Source organism: Aedes albopictus, chromosome 3 (assembly GCF_035046485.1).
Source record: "Aedes albopictus strain Foshan chromosome 3, AalbF5, whole genome shotgun sequence".
Lineage (NCBI taxonomy): Eukaryota > Metazoa > Arthropoda > Insecta > Diptera > Culicidae > Aedes > Aedes albopictus.
Genome location: NC_085138.1, coordinates 388013521 through 388030633, shown reverse-complemented (window position 1 = coordinate 388030633; position 17113 = coordinate 388013521). Strand labels below are relative to the sequence as shown.

At 38.2% G+C, this 17113-nt stretch overlaps 1 protein-coding gene across 2 annotated transcripts in view; it reads left to right on the top strand.

Moving 5' to 3' along the window:
* LOC109401597 (chitin deacetylase 1) overlaps nucleotides 1-17113 on the top strand; it is a 119071-nt gene that overhangs the window by 22877 nt on the left and 79081 nt on the right. The gene's annotated exons all lie outside the window — the stretch shown is intronic.

Genomic DNA, 17113 nt, shown 5'->3' with positions numbered 1-17113 from the left:
TGTTATCAAGAGTACCAACTATTATCAAAGTAAGAGTCAACAATTTTATTTGATTTTTTTAAATAATTGTCAAAGTTTCCCCTTTAATCAACAAACCTGAATGTTTATGCAAATGCATCTGCATCATTACTCTCAAAAAACCATGGTTGAACAGTAGGTATCTGATCATTTCACTTCTTTAGCTTCCATTTTTATCACCCTCATTAACGGCTACGATAGTAGCCCATGCCCACTAGCCAGAGGAGAGTGATAATAAATTTTTATGGAACCAATTTGGGTCGGACGGAATGGCAAAACAGGTAGGTATTTTGCATTCGCTGAAGGTCACCACAGCGCAAATTGGCCAGCAGCGCGATGTTGGCGCCACCGAGTTCCGATGCCGGGTGCTAGCTTATTATACAAGACTTGGCCTTGAATGAATACTATCACCCGATTTTGCACAGGAGGAATCTTATAACACCCCGATAGTAGGTAGCTCTAATTTACCCGTCCTTGTCACCAACCGAAGCAGATGACCCGGTAGTCGGGCAGACGACAGGACAGGTTTTTTTTGCTGCCCTCAATTCGAATATTTCATAGCTTGGAATTAGAGGTGCGACGGCGAATTGCTAATGACTATGAATTTAGTGGAGAGATGATGATTTCTTAACTTGTGTGATACAGTGCTGTTGCATGCACGTTGATTTCTTCAGCTCACCAGCCAAATCCTTGAACTAAACCGGAAGAGTATTCCTACCATTGGAAACCACTTTTTTTCTGGCCATTAACGACCGTTTACCCGATGTCCCGAGAGTGACCTGTTAAACAGCTCCACCCAGTTCTGAGCTAAATTATGATATGATTGCTCAAGTGGAACCTGCCACGTAAAAAGAACGGCGTGGCGCTTCCGACAGCGAAACTTGACTCTGGGCACCGCGTGTTCATGAGAGATTGTATGAATCGTAAAACCAATCGAATTGCTCGAGCGATTAATTGTGAATGGAAGCTACCATTTTCAGTTAAAACAGCCTAAACCAAAGGAACTGAGTGGTCATTCAACTTTGACTGTCAGATTGATTTTTCGTCAGTGTTTAAGCTAAATTGACATAAAACTTACTCGTTAGATCTTCGTTTTGTCCGCATTGTTGCTTTTTGCAATCACCGAATGTTTACAACGTTTAGAAACTCTAGTATTATAAATCACAAAGCGTCATTCTAAAATGATAACATTTCTTTAGAACCTAATGTGATACCCTTAAACATACTAATAGATAGATACTTGTTTTGATTAACGAGGCTTTCTTTTTTAAAACTGGTTATTTAGAAATAAAAGGTACAATTAGCAGTCAACGCTCTGAAAACCACTTTGCATATTCAATGAGCTTGAATAAACATAGTAAATTAAATAATAATAATAATAATGTAATAGCGTTCAGCCAATCCTCAGCTCATAAATAACATTGTTGCTCTGAAATTCTGAATTGATTTCTGAGAAAAGCTAACCTTTAGCAAAGCCCCTGAAACCACACGTGTACTCTATACTACTCGGCCGTACACTGTCACATTCCGGAGGCCATAATGAAAAACAAGAATCAGGAAGCCATTATCATTCACCGTCATGATTGAGAACACATTCTAGCCAGTCGATCGAGGACCAGTCCTCGTCGTCGTCGGCAGCGACAGTAGCCTTCGCTCGCGGTAGGAACGATCTTGTTTGCCCGGTAGAGAGTGAGAGTGGTGAAACCTGTTCGATTCCACTAGGGGGAACCCTGTTGGCAACAAGTTGGATCCCCTTTTTCCTTTTTCTGGCTGACGTTACGCCCCAACTTGGATTGAACCTCCTTTTCAGCTGTGTTCTATGAGCATTTCCACTTATGCATTTTGGCTGGACCAATTGGGAAATCGAACTCGTCATCCTCAGCACAGTATTACTAAATACGTGCGTCTGATCGCTTCGGCTACGTGAATCCCCGGTTGTCCCCGAATTCCTGTCGTCCACTTCTAGGGGAAGGTGATACCCTCTAACCATCGCGATTCCTGATATCAGTCAACCGTATCGTAGCCACGTTAACTTGCCCCGCAGCTTAGCAGGTGCCAATTCAGTAGACGATGTATGTGGAAAATGAGATTCAAGATCGGTTCACCTTGAAATAATAATGCTAATCAATAGAGAGATGTATGTCGTCGCCCCGGACAACCGGCGACCAGGATCAAGACTTAGTAGACTTAGTAGATAAAAAAACTCTACATCAGGTATACCAGGTTATAACCATCAGCTAGTTGGTATTTGGGAAGATGGAAAGAAAAAAAACAATCCTGATCCATAAGAGTAAAATGCCATCGGTAAGACGACGCGACGACTCACGTTTGCTAAGCGACATCTTCAGTACACTGTCTGACAACGCAAGTTTACAGATTTTTTTAGTTCAGAATCATGTTCAAATTTCGGAAAGTTGAAGAAAAATATTGCAGTATAAGAGTAATTCTCACTGAGACCGGCCCACTATTTACACCTTGTCTTAAGGACAAACGCCTTGACATCCCGGTTCAACAGTGCATCAGAACTTCAGACGCATAAATCTCAAGAAGCAAGCTTCAAACAACAGTGCATTTTATTATTCTGTTCTTGCTCACTTGTGATTAGCCTAAAATGAAAAGCTCAGCTGCACTGGTTTTGTTTACGAAGAGATTTGTGCTTTCAAAATCGTGAGTAGGTATCAAAGTCGGCCATTGTGGCGGCCATTTTGGGATTCTAACAAGTCTGTCCTTAAGGTGGCGATTTTCGGAAAGTCCTCCTCAAAAAAGTAAGGAAAATGCATTTGGTTACTCAAATTGATGGATCCCCCGTTAGTTAGAGCCACAGATTTTTTTGCAGACCCCTCGGTTTTAGTCATATGGTGGCTCATCTGAACCGTTATAACTCGAAAGTATCTCCAGAAACCACCTTAAAACGAAATGTTGTTGAAAAGAAGAAAGATAGAGCTGCTTTTTAAAATTATAAAAAGTTGGGTCGGCCATATTTGATTTTGGCCGCCATCTTGGATTTTTATGCTAAAACATTTTTTTCACCATGATGGCAACCACCGATTTTCAAATTTTTGCATCAATTGGAAGCTGAGACATGTATACATAACATATCAAAAAATTAGAGATGTCGAGAAATCCATGGGTTTTGTCAGGAACATGCCATAAGCTACATCCTATGTGCAGAAAGAAAATGAGAGTTTACTTTTATGATGACCACAATAAACCTAGCAGTGTCGTAGTTTCTGCTTTTCCTCCATCGGGTGGCGTTACTAATTATAATCGAACGGATCGCCATCTGTTGAGAGCTTGAACAGTTTTATTGTGGTAATAATGAATGCCAGAATGTTTACATATCGGAGAGTTTTGTTTACTCCTAAAATCTGACTTTATGGATATCTTCAAGAATACTATAAAACATTACATCAATGGTTTTCATAAAAGTAGTTATAAAACTGTGAGTTTTAATTATTACTTTCAGGTTATGTTTAGTTGGCGATTCAGTCATGAAATTGATTGAAAACGATGATTAAATTTTCATCCAACGTTTCGCTTCGTATGGAAGCTTCTTTGTGTCAATTGTTGACGCACTTCCAAAATAGATAATCCATCCAATGTATACCCTGCTATATTAGTGCTTTCCGTAATGCTACCATCCCCAAAACAAATTACTCTACCAATATTGACATTTCAACGTAACGTAACAAATCCGACTAGACAAAAAAACAATACAAGTTGAGTCCCTGAAGAAGCTTCCATATGAAGCGAAACGTTGGATGAAAATTTAATCATCGTTTTCAGTGAATTTGATGACTGAATCGCCAACTAAACATAACCTGAAAGTACGCCTACAGTTGTTCAGAACCAGAGAATTTAATTATTACTGTTATAAAACCCTAATAAAATCAAACAAAACCAATCAGCAATGGACTTGTTACTTGGGTTATAGAGCCGAACAAAACTTAAAATGTTACTTGGGTATAGTGCCAAGTTGCAAAATAGTTATTTATGCAACAAGTTGCAAAATGATGATTTTTTCAGCACGAGTCGTACATTTATCCAACGAGGCTTGCTGATTTGGATAAATACGACGAGTGCTGAAAAAATCCAGTTTTGCAACGAGTTGCATACATTTTTTTGCCATTACGGAAAATATCCATTCAATATGATCTTTTCTAGCTGCACAAACATGTATCAGAAGGAACCACGTGCGAGCATCCATGCTTGCCAGCGTAGGTTTTTGTTCGATCAGGTAGGCTGTGATGTAGTAGTTGTCAACAATAGTCCTGTTCAACGACGTGGTAGGTTGAACTTGCTCGAAGTTGCTGTATCCTACTCTTACACGTTTGTTGACTAATGGGTAAGAGCAAGATGCAGCAACTTCGAGCAAGTTCAACCTACGTCGTTGAACAGGACAAATGTTCGAGCTCCCGGCGTCAAACAGTTGTGTGAAGCCATATGAAAAGTCGATTCTGCAAGAGCCTCTACACACATAACATAAGTGGAACTCCATGGTCAGAGCGAAGGAAAAAGTTGTATCCTTTTCCAGCACGCGAAACTGTTATATCTTTCATAAAAGGCATCGAACTGTCATTTGTTTTGGTAAACAAAAAACATCTGATCCAACCAGTATTCCAGTTTTGGCAAAGAATACAGGAACGAAGATTGGCATCTGAAATATGCGCAAAACTAGCTGCTGGAAATCCACTTATTCATTGAAATCTTCGATATAACACATCCACGGTTCACATATCGATCTTCCTTTATATTTAAAGTCATAAAACGTATTTTTGACTTGAGTTTACAAAGTTTTATTACAATTTATGTCCTAATATAGATCTCCTCGTGCTGCCAGTGTAGATCTATGAAGTCTTTGTTTTACTTCACAGCAATGAAAAATGGTATACATACTGAAAAATAGTATGGCAATAATGTTATAATAGTCCTGTTCAACGACGCAGGTTGAACTTGCTCGAAGTTGCTGCATCTTGCTCTTACCCATTAGTCAACAAACGGGTGAGAGTAGGATGCAGCAACTTCGAGCAAGTTCAACCTACGTCGTTGTACAGGACTAATGCATTTGACATTTCGATGCCCTGTATACCAGCGTACGAACTCAGAAAGGCATCAACTTTTTGAGTCAGAGTTCCTCTTATGTTATGTGCTCTACACCTAGTTTGCAATTTGAATCGGGATTAGAATCCGGATTCCAGCAGATTAGTGGATGTAGAGGTAGTAGCAGAATCTTCGGAAGCGCGGCAGTAAGTGAAAAGTGCGTTAGGCCAGAAGTACCGAAAAGGGCTACTTTTTAGCACTCTTAAGGGTACCGAAAAGTAGTATTTTTCAGCACACTTGCATCAGCGGTGAAAAGTAGGCCATTTCAACATACTTCAGCCAATTGAAATGTCCTATTTTTCACAATGTCATGGCAAAAAAGTTATTTTTGAACAGAATCAGAGTTGAAAGCGTTATAGTGGATTTGGAAGAAAACCGAAGAATGAGCATCGCTCAAACTTCACTGCATTACTAGCGAACTTAAGGTGAGATGAGACGACTCACCATGGTACTCAGAAACATTTTTCCGCTGTAAAAACAAAATCCAATTTCACACAAAATTACGGACTTGCTAAATTATTGTACCCGTGCGCTTACTGTTTTTAGTAAGTAAACACTTTCTAGTTTGCGTTTTCGCAAAAAAAAAAAAAAAATGCCGAAATAATTTGTCCTATTAACAGCGGCTAGCATACGGTTTCACCTTAACCACCATTTGGTGCTCACTCACGCAAAATTTGGCGCGCTCGCACTGACAGACCCCCAGCTAGGATAAAGTCGTGATTGTCGACACCGCGTCGGACTGAAAGCGAAAACATCAGGGATGCGTGTCGGGTCGGATCAGGAATGACAGAAAGTTCGCTGAAAACTTCGCTTCGCTAGTCGAACTGGCGAACTCCGATTTGGTGCTGCGAGGTCAATATTGTCTGGTCAAAGTCTACGCTCCACACAAATTTTCTTATTTTTTATGAACTATAGTCGACGTAGATAAACACAATTTGGTCTACGTTTTTCAATGAACAATGTTCATGAACGGCCCTTTGCTGGAACTGTTACAGAACTTCATGCTGAGGTTTATGCTGTAGGCTTCCTGATGGGATTGATTCAGGAGTTCCTGGGATTTCTCAAAAATTCCAGAAATTTTTGCTGCGATTCATTCAGCAAATCTTCCATGCATTTTTTATAATATTTTTTGCAGAGATTTGTCCTGGGGTGCTTCCCTCATGTGTTTCTTGGGATTCCTTTAGAAACTCTTACTGGTATTCCTTCAGATGTTTTTGCTGGTATTCCTGCGGGACTTTTCCCAGGAATATGTTCAAGAATTCTACTACGGATGTATCCAAAAGTGCCTGTGGATATTTCTTCGATAATTCAAACTAGAGTTACTCTATTGATTCGTACATGAATTTTCCTCTAAGGATTTCTTTAGAAATTATGCTATATATACAGATTTTTTGTATTATACTTATTATCAATACACATTACGTTTTATATGAAATACAGATGTTTGAGTAAGAAGAGTTAATTTTTATTTTTTAGTATGGGCTACAGATTTTTCCTCCGAATTTTGTATAGGATGCGGAGATACATTTAGGGGCTTCTTGAACAAAGCTTTTAATTCTCCAGAACTTCATAACACAATTTATCTCAGGGGATTTCTGGGGATTGCTCTGTAACCATTCACATAGGGCATCTTGTGGTATTCCTACACGAATTTCTCTTGCTTTTGCTTAAGGTATTTCTCTTTCGATTTCTTTGACAGTTTTTGACAGTTCAAAATGACATTTAGAATATTCCAATACAGTCAGGTTGTTTTACGCGGCCACGTAAATGAAAACTCCATAAAAAAAAATCATCGTCTTATTTTAACATAATTCGTCGAGAAATTGGGAGACTTTTTTTACGTGGTTTTTTGAATTTTGAACTGCGTTTTTTTACGCGGTACGTATCCCCCGCGTAAAAAAAAACTTACTGTATCCTTCTATTTCATAAGATAAAAAGATTTCTAATGTATGATGATTTTAATTGTGTAAATCCAAAGAATTTTGAGCTAAGTGCAGACAAGCCTGCCTCCAGGAATGGCTCTAAATGTTTTTTAAGGGTTCCTCCAGAAATGTCAACTGACATTTTACCAAGAATTTCTCCAGTGTTGTTTTTGCTTTGTTTCTCGAGGCAGTCTTTCACATAGATACTCTCAAAGATTTTTCTTGGTATTCCTGTAGAAATGGTGCTCCCAGTATTGAGTGTGTGCCACGGACACGCAGCAGGGGATGTTTTCGATTTAAAATACTTTAGAAAACAAAACAGAAAGGCAACCTCAAAATGAAAGTTTTATAAACTCTATATTATATTGTGTTTTGATGGAATCAAATTTTTCAATAGCCTATTGTGTTATAAACTAGATGCAGGATGATGTTGAAATAACAAAAAATTGAAACAAAAAGTGCATTGATCTAATGAAGATAATACCTTATTTTATTATAATTAGATCAAAACAAGTTTCAGGATTACTACTTTTATTAGAACTTGATATAATTTTGTAACAGTACTATCTTAATGTTGAAGATTAAACACTTAACCTTCCGTAACTCGCGCGGTTGACTACCTGCATCAGCACCACGCTAATGCTGAGTACAAAAAGCGAGATTTTTTTAACGTGTTGTACAAAATACAACAGCGCGATCGCTCGAGGGTTAATTATATTACAATGAGTTATCATATAACATTCATAACATAATGTGATATAATTGAGTTATAGTATTTTGAAAACACTAAGGATGTTGAACATGATTAATTATATAACAATAAGTTATATGAATATCATTGTTTGTTATAATTATGTTATATTTTAGTTTCAAATTTCTAGTCGGGACGGAAGCAGAGCCAGATACACTCAACAGCTCCACTTCCGCTGTCGTATACTGTCTTCTATAGACCACACGGTAAAAATTCTGTACGCTCGAATCAAGGGAAAAATCCCTTAACTATTCAACAAACATCCTAAGCAGCATGATCACAAATGCTTTTTCCTTTGGATGCTGTCACACGCTATGTCCAAAGGGAAGTATTATGAAAAGTAAATGTACCTCAAAGTTTATTCGCTAGAACCGTATTTTTGGACCTCTAGATTCAGAATATGTGCGATTTAAAATAATCCATCTTGGGTTTTTTCCCATACATTTTTATATGGGATGAAATTAACCTTAAAATGACTTTTTTCGCCATTTGTATGGGAAAATAGGAAAAAAATCAAACAAATCGAAAAAAATCGGAAAACCCAAGATGAAATATTTTAAACCCCACTGATTCTGAAACTAGAGGTCCAAACCTACGATCGCATGGAATAACATTTGAGGTACATTCGATTTGCATAATACTTCCCTTTGGACATAGCGTGTGTCAGTGTTGACTTGAAAACCAATACAAACACACCCGATAAATAAACTGAAAATCACTTCGATTTGCACTACTGTACAAAGCTAAGCTATACTATCCGAAGTGAATTTGACAGATACCCCTTTTTGCCTTTCTCGTACACCAAGGTGTACCGAAAGGCTATATGTTCACTCCAAAAACGAAAATTTGATAGAGCCTCCGGAGGGGTCAAGTGTTATATACCAATCGACTCAGCTCGACGAGATGAGATGATGTCCGTGTGTGTATGTGTGTGTGTGTGTATGTATGTGTGTGCGTATGTGTGTGTGTGTGTGTGTGTACAAAAAAAGGTCACCTAACTTTTAGATAGTAAACATCAACCGATTTTAACGACCGACAGTTTATTCGACGCGGAATCTGGTCCCATTGTTTCCTATTGAAAATGGTTCGGATCGGTCCAGCCGTTCCGGAGTTATGGCCATTTAGGTGTTCCGGATCAGTACCCCAGGAAGGGGCCAGATATGAAAATGCAACAAACCCATGCATGCGACCCATCAAACCACGGCATTTTCGATTATCTGATGAACGGGAAGTGGGACTCAGACTATATCTGAACCGGTAGTGTTCCGGAACCGGTTCCGGGTGTCCTGCCGGAAGTGGCCAAATATAAAAGTGAACATAACCTATGCATGTGACACATCAAAGAGCGGCTTTTTCGATAACCAGTTGAATGGTAAGCAGGAAAGTAGTTTCAGACCATGTTTGAACCGGTTGTGTTCCGCAGCCGGTTCCAGGTGTCCCGCCGGAAATGGCCAATTGAAAAAGTGAACCAAACCCATGCTTGCGACGCATCAAAGAGAGGCTTTTTCGATAACCAGATGAACGGTAAGCAGGAAAACACCTTATCTGAACCGGTTGTGTTCCGAAACCGGTTCCAGGTGTCCCGCCGGAAGTGGTCAATTAAAAAAGTGAACCGAACCCATGCATGCGATACATCAAAGAGCAAAAAGAGGAAAAAGTTTCATACCGTATTTGAACCGGTTGTGTTCCGGAACCGGTTCCAGGTATCCCGTCGGAAGTGACCAATTAAAAAAACTGAACAAAACCTATGCATGTGACTCACCACATAGCAGCTGTGCGGAAAACCACAGGGCATTCTAGTGACATTGACGGCCTACACAATAACGTAGATCGTTGATCGCTCAAAACGAGGAAAAGAGGAATAGATAAAAAACAATGACAATTATAAAAGTACTCGCAATCTGAAAACATTTATTTTGATGAATATTTTCTAAAAACGTTGTGGAAATCTTTTATAATTCAAAATTAATATTATAATCGAACACAAATCGAAGAACCCTGATTATTATATGGTAAATTTATTAGCAGTTGGCTCTCCAATTGATATATAACTAACACTACCTATTCTAGGGAACCGATTGTAGAATTTAAAACTAGTTGATTTAGGGACGTTCCAAGAATTGGACTAAAAATTGAATTTAGCCTATTAAACTGAAAACGTAAGTAGAATTGAATTACCTAAACCATAAAACATTAAATTAAACTAATTTGATTAGGCTACAACATCAGCTAGTGCACCATACCCGAGCCATTCGTAGCACGAGGTGGAATTGAGAAGCTATCAATTGTAAGTAAACCTAAGTACATTGAACTAAATTATGCTAATTGCTAAGAATTTGAATTACAGTTTTAGCTGCTACTAAGCTGCTCAAAAGAGGTGGTACATACTTATTTCCAAAGGTAAATCCGAACAGCAGCTTTATCGATAACCAGATGAACGGTAATCAGGAAAATAGTTTCAGACCATATCTGAACCGCTTATATATTAAACTGACGAAGTTGAAGGGGTGAATCCAACTGAATGCGTCTGACGATGACCGAAGAATAGTAAGTCGAAACGCGTAACGCTTAAAACGAAACTGGAAGCATTTTCTCATTTTTTTTTTGGTTTTTGATTTTTTATTAAATAACGAATCAATATTTTCAAAATGGGTTTTCTTACACATGTAGAGTATGGATCAAGATATCGTCTGATTTTTTTGTGGTGGAAAATGTTTTTCGTTTTTGCAGAAACCATTTTTTTGTGAAATTTTGTTCAAAAATGGTTTCCGCAAAAACGAAAAACATTTTTCAACACAAAAAAAAAAACCAAAAGATACCTTGATCCATACTCTACATGTGTACGAAAACCGATTTTGAAAATATTGCTTCGTTATTTAATAGAAAATCATAAACCAAAAAGTGAGGAAATGCTTCCAGTTTCGCCTTAACAAGCTGCTTCCGATATTTGTCACCGATAATTACCAATCAATCCACAAATAACATACCTGAACCGGTTGTGTTCCGGAACTGGTTCCAGGTGTCCCGCCGGAAGTGGCCAGTTAAAAAAGTGAACCAAACCCATGCATATGAAACATCAAATCATCATAAATGTTGGATTACCAGATAAACGGGCAGCAAGCAAATAGTCTCTGACCACACCTAAGATTACCAGCAGTGTTGCAGAATCAGAATTGGATGCATCGCTGAAATTACAAAGGTGAATATAATCAATGCAAGCGATAAATATGCGTAAAAGAACAAAATCTTAATAAAAATTAAAGCGATCTTGTCAAATCACACCATTTTAGATTCCTGAGACGTTATTATACAGTAGGATGAATCAACGTTGTATGGGGAAATTTTAATTTTATAGCATCAATCACACACACGGTTGGAATTTGAATGGGTGTTTTTTTATGAGAAATTTTACTAGCTCGCACTTTTTTTATTGTCAAATTTTACTTAAATCTTATAACCAATGATCATGAAATAAAGGCTAAAGTGTGCAGAAAAAAATTTGCCGAAAAATCTTGATATTGATCGGCATCCAGTGCTAGTGAATGTGGTCAAGCAGTCAACTGAGAGGTTTGATATTTTTCAGCTCTGCTTATACGTTTAACATAATACATAACTTCGGAATATGCGCCATCAATAAGTTTCCAAATTCGATTATGGCTTTGATATAATTGTTGCTTTTCTAAATAAGGCTGACACAAATTTCGATTTTCTCTCAAGTCAAGAGGGATCCCCCTTGGAAATTTTATTCGGAATTCATCATTTTGAGGAAGGGCACAAATAAATAGGAGAGATCGGGGCAGAATGGACACCCGGGGCGAAATGGACACCCCTATTTTTGCCGAAACCGTTGACTTTTATGCTAAACTTTTAATGCATAAGTGTAAAGGAACAAGTCATCGTTCTATTTTTCAAAAGTACCATTCATATGCCTCATGTATACGTAGATTTAGCAATGGATAAAGTATTTTATTTGTGATTAGAATTTACTCAAAATAGAATTTTCAATGTTGTAGACGATTTGGGGCGAAATGAACACTGGCAATTACGAATGGATGTACGCGCATTGCATACTCTAAGGCGTTTAAGAGTGTTTGGAAAAAAATCAATTGGATTATTTTAGCCTAAAGTATATTAAATCAACTTTGATGTTATGTATACTTGTCTAAGATGAAGTATTTTATTTGTGGTATCGATCTCCGTGGGCAAATTACTTAACTGATCGATATTAGGGCTTGTCCATAAACTACGTAGACTCTTAGGGGGGACGGGGGGGTCTGGCCAAAGTCTACGCTCCATACAAATTTCGAAAATTTTGTATGAACAAAAGTCTACGAGGAGGGAGGGGGAGGGGCCTGAGATGGCCGAAAAAAAAAGTCTACGTAGTTTATGGACAGCCCCTTACGCAGTTATGCCCCGATGGGTGTTCATTTCGCCCCGCACCTTCACTGCCAGCCCTAAAAAACACACGATTTACAATTCATTATTTCTTCACAATAAAGACATTCTACCTGCTGTAAATGATTGAAATACGTAGGAAACAAACTCAAGTTGTAAGCCAACTGATAATATGTTAAGTTTTTCTCTGGTATATTTTTTTTAATTTTAAAGTGAAATTAGAGTCTTCCAAAAATTGTCTTACCAAATCCGATGAGTTAAGCGGATTTGCTCAATTGTTTGGGTATTTTTTCATCAAATACAGTATGCGGCAGGAAAAAATGCGAAAGTGTTTTTCAACTTCAAATCTCATTTTCGTCCATTTGACGTTAAACAATCTATGTTTCAATGTTTCATGATCTCTAATAGGCTAGTTTTCTGAAAAGTAAATTAAAAATTTTCTCATTTTGGTCACTAACCTTTACAGGGCGGCGCCTGAAGCTGAAGACTATCAAAATTTTCAAACCGCAGAAAAGTACACAGGTCGCTAAATTTCGTATCTGATAAAACAAAATGTTTAATTTTCTCTACAATATCATCAAATATATGTACTTATTTCATCTAGTATGTGAATCTACATGGCTCTGGATCAGTTTGGTCTGGTTGTTCATCAAATTTAAGCTAATTTTGTTACTGTTATAGTCATTTTGTTTAATGACCATTGGGCGCGCAGTTTATTGATACCCGCTTATTAGGCTTACATTATCACGTGTTAAACATCAAATTTGTTCATTTTTATTTTGCAGTGATAGAATATAGACAATGACTGATACACTGTCATGAAAAAATAATCATAAATATCCCATATTTCGCGTGTAATAGTGCTTTGAACTTTTCGCATTTTTTCCTGCCGCACCCTGTACATTAATTTTTTATCAACTCTACTCCCCTATTGATAAGTCAAAGAGCACTGCAACAAAAGAAGAAAATTAGATTTGTTCCGTTCTAGAGTATTCTCAGAATTCAGGAACACTTCAGCTTATGGCTCTTGAGTACATATTCGACGAGAAAGGCACTTTCACCACTAGGTGGATTAATCTGGGTTTTTCATGGTAGGGTCGGATCTACAGCCAATTTATGAAAAAAAAATAGACATGAAAATAAAAGGGCTCCGATATCGCTAAAATTCGATAAGAATGATCTTTACCAAAAAAAATTAGACCCACATTTTTTTGCCACTAGGGTGGCCATTTTAAAATAGGATGGCTAAAAAAACAACATTTCTCATTTTTTATCTTCAAACCGTCGTAACTTTTGAACCAATTGACCGATTTAAAATCTTTTTTCACAAATGAAAAGCTTATTAGCTCCAGATTTCAAAAAATATCGTGAAAAAGTATTAGTAAATTTCAATATGCAAAAATGGTCAAAATATCTGTTTTTTTATGATTTTCACAATGATGGACCACAACGACTAATTTTTTTAACGAAAATTTCCATTTTTGTGCTCATATACGTATGAAATAACCATTCGTATCTATCACTTTAAATGACCGTTTATTTTATTTATTATTTATATACTAGCGAATTCCCCTGCTGCAGAGTGATAATCTACCATGAATATATTCAGACATTCCTTCAGAAGTTCCTTCTGAATTCCTTCATAAATTCCTCCTGAATTTCTTCTTAGATTCCACCCAGAGTTCTTTCTGAAATTCATTCAGGAGCTCCTTCTGCAATTCCTCTATGAGTGCCTTCTGAGATTGATCTAAAAGTTATTTCTAAGTTTTCTCAAGAAGTTTCTTCGAGGGATGCCCACGAGCTCCTACTGGAATTACTCCAGTAGTTTCTTCAGGTGTTCCTCCAGGTATTAATTCTGGGAATCCTCAAGATTTTTTTTTCTTCGCTTTGTCAAGTAGTTCCTTCAAGGATTTCCTTTTTTGAGAATTCCTTCTGCAGTTCCTTCTGGGAATTCAAATGTTTCAAATGTTTTTTTCTGTGATTTGTCGAGAAGTTCTTCCTGAGATTCCTCAAGGAGTTTCTTAGAGTCTTTCTTAGATTCCTCCAGATTTTTTTTTCGAGAATTCCCTTATAAGTAACTTCACGGATGCCTCCAAGATTTTCCAATACTTCGGTAGTGAAATCATTTTATGGAGGAATTCAGTAGGAACTTCTGAAGGAATGCCTGAAGCAATTTATGGAGGATAATCACTATGCAGCCAGCCCGTGGCTGTATATAAATATAAATAAAAAAAATTGCCCGTGTAGTTGCCGGCTTAGAATAGCACTACGGACCACCTGTTCCGGGGGTAAAAGTCCACCAAACAGGTAACCCCAATCCAAGGTGTCAGGCGACCCGTGCTGAGGGATAAATGGTTGAGGGGGTTTAAAATATGCTCGATCTTTAACGGAGCCCGTAGCGTGGGTAAGATCACCTTTTTGGGTTGCGTTGCGGCGAAAGATCTACCAAACCAAACCCTAGTCCTAACTGTTTCCAGCTAGTGGAACAGCACATTTGAGTAATCAAAGGAAAACACTTTGGTCCTTATTACATTTCACACCTTGTTGAAAGTGATAGGTCTCGGTTTTAGGTGTGGCCGAGATGGATCTTGAAACAAGGAAAAATGGGTTAGTATTCCTAATCTTTTATTCGGTGTTCACTGGTTTGAAACAGAAAGGACTAGGGTTCCGATGCATGGTCAATATCGGTATCATTTCTTGACGTTCTCGTTAAGGGATCCGATTTTGACTGAAAAAGAAGCGTGTTAAATGCGGAACCTATCAATCAGAATCCTTCCTTGCGATTATGTTGAAAATGACTACTGTAACAAAACCGAATACTTTATAACTTCTCAATGGTGATAAAGTAATACGACATGCACTATACAAAGGACACGGGGTATACCACAATAGATCAAAATAGTGGTCGCAGTGGTTATGTCCCGAACAGAGAAAAAAAGAAATAAAAAAATAATAAAAAACGTCAATTTTAAAGTGACAGGTACGCATGGTCATTCCAGACGTATTTGAGCACAAAATTTGAAATTTTCGAAAAAAAAACGACTTGAAGTACAATTCTGATTTTTTGATATAGTATGTAAAAAAAGTTGACCATTTGTTAAAAATATTAAAAATGTATAGTTTTTGTAGTCCAACATTGTTGAAGTCATAAAAACATGATATTTTGACCATTTTTACATATCAAAGTATTTTTTTTTTCTTAAATCTAGAGCTAATAATCTTTTCATTCGAGCAATTGCAAATTGGTTCAAAAGAAGTGATGACGGTTCAAAAAAAAAAAAAAAGAAATGCCGTTTTTGGACCACCCAGCCTAACGGCAAAACAAAAATATACAGGTCTAACTATTTTTGGTAATGATCACTGAATTCCTCTACAATTCGCAAAGTCGAGTTGATGCCCTTTCTTATACAGAGAACGGAGGAGACCATCCAGCCAACTAGCAGGAAGTCTTTGCTCCACTCAGCTCGGCCGGAAGTTCGACCAATTCAGTAGCATTGTTGTTTTCTGATGGCTGTTTCGCCCTCATCTAGCGTTGGAAGTTCCACAGCCGTCCTGTCCATCGTCGACGATTCAAAATCTGTATGTCGCTCTTCCATTCCCACCGTTCAACAATACCTCGGGGTTCTCTTTCCACCTGGCGCCACCATTGCTTTATTTGTCCGTAAGTTTCCATCACAGTCGTTGCACATCACGGGAGAAGGCGCTATCTTTCTCCGCATACCATTGACAGCTGAGTGAAATCTCGGCATTTCATTCTGTTGCACACTCTTCGTTCTTCGACTACTCTTGCATCCTTATATCGCTCCCTGCTCTGCCTGCCGGGTCTCCGACACCAGTATCCGACTTCTGGCAACATTCTTCTTGACCTGTACCCTTTGGCACTCGTCGTCGAACCACCCGTTCCTAAGGTCGTCTTTGAACAGTGCCCATCACCTCCCAGGCTGGCATACTCATCGCTCCGTGGGTAGACTTCCGAAATTAAAAGTGTTTAGACTATCACTCTCTTTGATCTCACTTATTTAGCTTCAGCTTGTCCAGCTTCTGGTGATATGCAGCCAGCTACCGTACCGTCTGCTGAAAAATCAAACACATAGTTCCAAGCATAGTTCACTCTTATTTCTTGGGGAACGGGGGTGGTGTTATGGGATGACTTTTTACAGCCATTTTTCACTTAAGGTCATTTGTGACCCCTCCGACCACAAAGGGTTAGGAAATTTACACTGAATTCTGTTTTACACGACTTTTTTACGCGATTTTATTTTGCACGATCATTTACGGAGGGCATGTGTGATTTATCGAAGTAACGCGAACTTTTTTTTACGCGACCGTTTTTTTTTTTTGCGTGGACGCATCCATCGCGTAAAAACAGAACTGAGTGTATATAAAAAGAGTTGACGCATCTAAATCTGAACTTTCAATTCATATGTGATAACTGCGGTGCAGTGCGCCAGTGAAACCTGATATGTATCAGTGGAGACCTTTCAATGATTGCACAATGCACATCTTCATCAGTAGATGTCTGCAGTATTAGCTGCGGTATAAAATTCGTACATCGTGTATAGATTTTGTAGCCAAATTACTTACGGAGTAGTAATTTACATGGATGAATAAAACCCCACGAGGGAATTTTGAAAGTGAATCAACCAGCTTTAATCGTTGAAACTTACTGCCCAAACATTTGTAAATGAAGAACCACAGCGACCAGTTCAAAGTATGTTTTCCAGAAAACATGTTTCCCAAGTTCCTCCATGATCGAAGTCATCATCGAGTCTGCGGAAGACCGGTATGATGTCGCCCCCGGGTAAAACACACCCTGCTAGTCAATCCATCGCATCGAGATAACAATTATTGGTGTTTCGTGTTCGATTTAATTCAGACGCCTTTGCACATATCACGACATACCGTGGTGTGATTCTACAAGAGCCAT